At 35.6% G+C, this 6,549-nt stretch overlaps 1 protein-coding gene across 12 annotated transcripts in view; it reads right to left on the bottom strand.

The window, feature by feature from the left end:
- PAN3 (poly(A) specific ribonuclease subunit PAN3) overlaps positions 1 to 6,549 on the bottom strand; it is a 179,423-nt gene that overhangs the window by 149,141 nt on the left and 23,733 nt on the right. Inside the window, exon 1 of one of the 12 annotated variants that reach the window (XM_023738503.1) lies at positions 3,496 to 3,558. The exons of the other annotated variants lie outside the window; for them this stretch is intronic. The gene's annotated coding sequence lies outside the window, so the exon portion shown is untranslated. Of the gene's footprint in view, positions 1 to 3,495; positions 3,559 to 6,549 lie in introns of those variants that run through there. 12 annotated transcript variants of the gene reach the window in all.

Genomic DNA, 6,549 nt, shown 5'->3' with positions numbered 1-6,549 from the left:
ATACCAAAGCTTATTAAGAAAATGTTCTGCATCCTACTTTGGTGAGTGGCGTCTGGGGTCTTAAAAGCTTGCAAGCGGCCATCTAAGATGCATCAACTGGTCCCAACCACCTGGAGTAAAGGAGATTGAAGAACACCAAAGACACAAGCAAAGTAGTAGCCCAAGAAACAGAAAGGGCCACATAATCCACAGACTTCATCAGCCTGAGACCAGCAGAACTAGATGGTGCCGGGCTACCATCAATGACCACTCTGACAGAGAGTCCGGGATGGAGCAGGAGAAAGGTGGGGTGCAGAACTCAAATTCTAGTAAGAAGACCAGACTTAATGGTCTGAGACTGGGGGATCCCCGGAAAGCATGGCCCCTGGATTCTCTATTAGCCCAGAACTAAAACAATTTCCGTGGCCAACTCTTCAGACAGGGATTAGACTGGACTGTGGGACATAAAGTGATACTTGTGAGGAGTGTGCCTCTTAGCTCAAGTAGATACAAGAGACTAAATGGGCAGCTTCTGTCCAGAGATGAGATGGGAAGGCAGAGAGGGTTAGGAGCTGGTTGAATGGACATGGGAACTCAGGGGTGGAAAGGAAGAGTGTGCTGTCACAGTATGGAGAGAGCAATTAGAGTCACGTAACATTGTATGTATAAATTTTTGTATGGGAAAAAATTTAAAAAATATATAAAGCCTTTTATTTCACAAATCACGTGAGCTGCAAAAAGATTGTCCTCCTCTGCCCATTTACAATAGCATCTAAAAGAATAAAATACCTAGGAATAAATTAAACCAGACTTGTACACTGAAAACTATAAAACATTGCTGAAAAAAATTAAAGACCTAAATAATTAGAAAGACACCCTGTGTTCGTGAATTGTAAGACTTAATATTGTTAAGATTTCAATATTACCCAAAGCAATCTACATATTTAATGCAATCTCTATCAAAATTGCAACCACTTTCTGCAGAAATGGAAAAGCCAATCTTCAAATTGATATGGACCTGCAAAGGTCGTGAATAGAAAAAACGATCTTGAAAAAGAAGATAAAGTAGGAGGTCTCACACTTCCCCATTTCAAAATGCACTATAAAACTACAGTAATGAAAGCATTGTGGTACTGGTATAAGGACAGACACACAGAACAATGGAAAAGAAATGATTGTCCAGAAATAAACCCATACATCTATAGGCAACTGACTTTCAATAAGGGTGCCAAGTGTGTTCAAGTCCATACATAGTCTCTTCAACAAATGATGCTGGGACAAATGGATCTTAATATGCAAAAGAATGAAGCTGGATTTATACCTCACACCATCTACAAAATTAACCCAAAATGCTTAATAATCTAAATATAAGAACTAAAATCATAAAACTCTTATAGGAAAACATAGGGGTAAAGCTTCAAGACCTTGCTTTTGACAATAGATTCTTAGCTATAACAACAAAAGCACAAGCAACAAAGAAAAAATAGATTAAACTGGACTTCATCAAAATTAAGAACTTTTGTGCATCAAAGCACTTTATCAATAAAGCAAAGAAACAACATACAGAACAGGAAAAAATACTTGAGAACTATATATCTGATAAGAGTTTACTATCCAGAATATATAAAGAACTCCTACAACAAGAAAAAGACAAACAATCCAATTTTACAAATGGTCAACGGCCTTAAAAAACATTTCTCCAAAGCTATGAAATGGCCAACAAGCACATGAAAAGATACTCAACATCATTAGTCATTAGGAAAATGCAAAGCAACGCCACAATGAGATACCACTGGACACCCACTGACCAAACCAGACCGGACCAATTGCGATGGAGTCAATTTCAACTCATGGCGACTCTATGTGTCAGAGCAGAACTGTCCTCCATAGGGTTTTCACTGGCTAATTTGGAGACACCTACTATTATCATAAAGGAGTCCCTGGGTGGCGTGAACAGTTAAGCACTCAACTACTAACTGTAAAGGTAGGCAGTTCATACCTACCCAGAGATCTCTTAGAAGAAAGACCTGGCGATCTGCTTCCAAAAGGTCACAGTCTTGAAAAACCTACGGAGTAGAGTTCCACTCTGAAACACATGGGGTTACCATGAGTCGGAACTGCTTGACAGCAACTGACTTTTTTGTTTGTTTGCTAATAACAGAAAAAGGTCCCTGGGTGGTGCAAACAGTTTGCACTTGACTACTAACCTAAAAGTTGGTGATCCAAACCCACCCAGCAGCACCATGGAAGAAAGGCCTGGCAATCTGCTTCCATAAAGATTAGTCAAGAAAACCACATGGACAATAAAAATAAAGAAAAAAAAAGAAACAAATAGTTAGGAAAAATAAATAAATAAATAAATAATACACTGAATTAAAAAAAAAAAAGACCACATGGAGTAGTTCTATTCTATAACACACGGGGTCGCCACAAGTCAGAATCGACTCGACGGTAAAAAGTTTGATTTGGTTTTGGTATGATATGAAATATCTAGAATAGGCAAATGCATAGAGCAAAAGTTGACTGGTGGTTAGCAGGGGTTGGGGGGAGTGAGAATGGGGAGTTACTGTTTAAAGAATACTGAGTCTCTGTTTGGGGTGATAAAAAACTTTTAGAAATAGACAGTGGTGATGGTAACACAACACGGTGAATATAATTAATGTCACTGATACGAACACTTAAAAATGGTTAAAATGGCAAATTTTTGGTATATATATTTCACCACAATAAATTTTAAAAAATAAAATAAAAAAGATTGCCCTCCACCAAAAAAAAAGATCACCCTCCTCTGGTCAGTCACTGAGAACCACTCCACCCCAACTAGAAGTAAACTAAAAAAATGCTAATGGATGCACGATCTACTCGGAAAACAATCTCAGGTATTTTTTTTTTCCTCTGTCTTTTAAATTTATTGCCCCAAGTGACCACAATAAAAATATATTATTTTGTAATTAGAAGAAAATTATTTAATGGTTCGTATCTTTTGAATTAATTATTACACTTGAGATATGGCTGAAGAAAATAACCAAAAGTAACCAAAGATTTATATCCAAAGATATGCATCACAGGATTATTTTAATAACAAGAAATTAGAAACAATGTGAAATACTCAACAACAGAAGAATCACAAAGTAAATCCCAAAATACCTATATGAAAATACTATAAACAATTAAAAATCATGCTAGTTAATATCTACAATTTTTTAAAATACCCCAGAAAGCAAAACAAAACCTGGGGACTGACAAAATGTTGATCATTGTTGAAGCTGGGTGACAGGTCTAAGGAATTATTATACTATCCTCTCTACTTGCATGGAAGTTTACTTTTTCTATAATAAAAGGTCATAAAAATGATGATAAGGAAGACTAAATAATGCTACATGTTATAATCATTACAGTATAAAGGGAAAGAGGAACACAATTTTATTTATAGTATCATATAGTACCAAAATAGGAGCTCTGGTGGCAAGGTTAAGTGTTAGGCTGCTAACTGAGAGGTTGGCAGTTTGAACTCACCAGCGGCTCCGCGGGAGAAAGATGTGGCAGTCCACTTCCGTAAAGATTACAGCCTTGGACGCCCTATGGGGCAGTTTTACTCTGTCCTGTAGGGTCGATCTGAGTAGGAATCAACTGGACAATAATGGGTCATTTATAGAACCAAATTTTAACAATCTTGTGTTATATGGTTGACTGAAGGGAGAAGAGATAAGTCTCTTCCCCATTGATTTTTCTGTAATGTAGAGAAATTCATAAGGGGAGAAGTTCTTCCATTCCACCCAATGGCACACTATGGCATCTACTATTCACCTTTTCCTAATAAATTAGAATGATTAATCCAAAACAGAATACATTTCCAGAGTCAAATTATTTTTTAATACAGCAGTTTTATTTCAAACCAATTTTCTCTCTTCTAGAACTATAATTGAATATGCCAGGATGCAGGTATCTATGATCAATGTCTTCTTATATTTTAAGCCCCTTGAAAGCAACATCCGCTGGATTAAATAAATACATAAGCACAATAAAATATCTGCAAATATATTAATATTAATCTACTGTCAGAGGACAATAAAGTAATCATCTTATAAGCTTCACATTTTTTAATAAAATACCTTATCATTAAGAAATAGAATTTGTCCTAATATAGAAGCAAATTTCTGTTAGTGATTTTCACCACATTAAAACTGGCTTACATTCCTTTAGGATACACAACTTTCGATAGAAGAAACCTCATGCTCCCTACTAGAGGAACTTCTGCCTGGACTTAACAAAAAAGGGGGGAAGGAGGAGCTTGGCCAGTAATCAAGGGTTAATTTTTTTTTTTAACTAAACATTCCACCATATACTTAACACTTGAGTTTTCTTGTTTGGGATGTTACAGTTTTACTAGAATGGGAAAGGGAATTCATCCTTCAAGAACAGTTAGGACAATAACTAACCTATGATACATTAGTCCATCCTATATATGTCATGAGGCTATACATTTTTTTTTGAAGTTACTAAGAACAGACACACGTAATACATTCCTTACAGGATGTTCGAAGAGAAAAGGTATGTAGGATAGTTTTAAGTTTAAGTCCATTAAGTGTAAGCTATGTTAATGACCTCAATTACCACGAACAGATAATCAAGAAATTTTCACTCCTTCAGCCCTTTATTTTTATAATCCACTTGAAATAAACTTTCCACCATCTCTAATGAAATAATAATTTGCAATCCACTTTAAGTAAGGCTCACTAATTTCTATGAAATCTCTATTACCGACTCTATTATAACTATTATAGCTCCACGGGATAATAATCAATCGAACGATCATTGTGTAGATATGAATCTTACTTGGTCTGAACAACTGTGTGAGATTGATATTCTTTTTATTTTATGGTTAAGCATACTGACATTGAGAGAGAGCTGAACCTGCCCAAAGTAACAAAGCTATTAAGTGGTAGAGCTGGGATGTAAACTCAAATCTCTCCACCATGCTAAACTGCCTTTCAATTTTTAAAAGAGAGTTAAGTATAAATCAAGAGACTAAATTTTAAATCTTCAGTTTTGAACTGATCATGAGCCAATCAAACTTGAAACCAGTTTCAAACTTACAGTACTTAAAGAGAAAGAATCAGAACTTCTACATCGATCAGCAGTTACCCTGTGACTATTAATAACCTATTTTAAAAAAAGGAAAAAGAAAAAAAACCACCTCACAGCTTAACTAAGTAAATGTTCTCCATTGTCTTCAGTCTTATCCCCTCTTAATGAAATGAGTTTAATTCTCCAAAAACATCACACTAGTTACTATTACCCAAAGGGTCTTCTGAGGTCAAATAAACTTGGAAATGCTAGAAATAACAAAAGCACATCCACTTCTTTACTGCAGGACTTCTAGCAGCCTTCTGTAAATAATGTGCACTGGGACTCTCCAAAAAGGAGACAGCATACTTCCCAAACTTACTTGTCTAGGGAACCCTTTCTACAAGGAGCATCTTGAAGGGCCAGAGTTCCATGGACACACTTTACAAACTAAAGTATCCAGCTTAATTATAATATTCAGTAGTTTTCCTCTGACCAAAAGGCTATCACAGACAATAAGCTGTTGATGCTTACCCTAAGGGATGAAATCCAAACTTCTCTGTCTGGCATTAGAAGGCCCCCAACAATCTGTTCTCAACCATTATACTATCTCCTAAAAGTTACTAGGTCTCGGCTATGCCATTTACTAGCCACAAAGTCTTAGGCAAGATGCTTATAAAATAGAGATTATATGATCACTTGTAAAATGGGAATCACACCATCTACCCTGAAAAGTTATGAAAAACAGTAAAATAATATCTTAAAGTTTCTTTTAAAAATTTTAAGGAGTGGGAGGGAAGGGGAAAGAGGGAGTCATAGCTTACGGGACACTGAGCTTCTGTTACAGGTAATGGAAGAATTTGGAACCAGTGATGATGGTTGCATAACATGATGAACATAATTAATGTCACTGAATTGTTGAAATGGCAAATTTATTGTTTTTTACATATATACATTTTTTTTTAAAACCACAATGAGATACCACTTCATATCCACTAAGATGACTATAATCAAAAAGATATAATAACAAGCACTGGAGAAACTGGAACCCTCATACACTACAGGTGGGAATGTAAAATGTTATAGCCATTTTGGGAAAACAGTCTGGTAGTTCCTCAAAAGGTTAAACGTAGAGTTCCATATAACCCAGCAATTCCACTCCTAGATACATACTCAAGAGGAATGAAAATGTATGTCTACATGCACACACAAATCCTCATGGCTGCACAACTCTATAAATTTACTAAAAATAAATGAGCTGCACCTTTACAGTGGGCAAATTTTATAGTATGTAAATTATACTTCAATAAAACCATTTTAAAAAAACGTCAGTAGAGAAAAGAGATTATCCAATAAATGGTTTTAAGACAACTGAGTAGTCATCTAGGGAAAAAAAAATTCAACATATAAAATTTCAACATACACACACACACCTCTCTCCATGTTCTTCAAGACCCAGATATGATGGAAAAGAAAAAATACTTGGAGTTAGACACTGAATTC

Source organism: Trichechus manatus, unplaced genomic scaffold (assembly GCF_000243295.1).
Source record: "Trichechus manatus latirostris isolate Lorelei unplaced genomic scaffold, TriManLat1.0 scaffold00118, whole genome shotgun sequence".
Lineage (NCBI taxonomy): Eukaryota > Metazoa > Chordata > Mammalia > Sirenia > Trichechidae > Trichechus > Trichechus manatus.
This window is presented reverse-complemented; position numbering and strand designations above follow the sequence as displayed.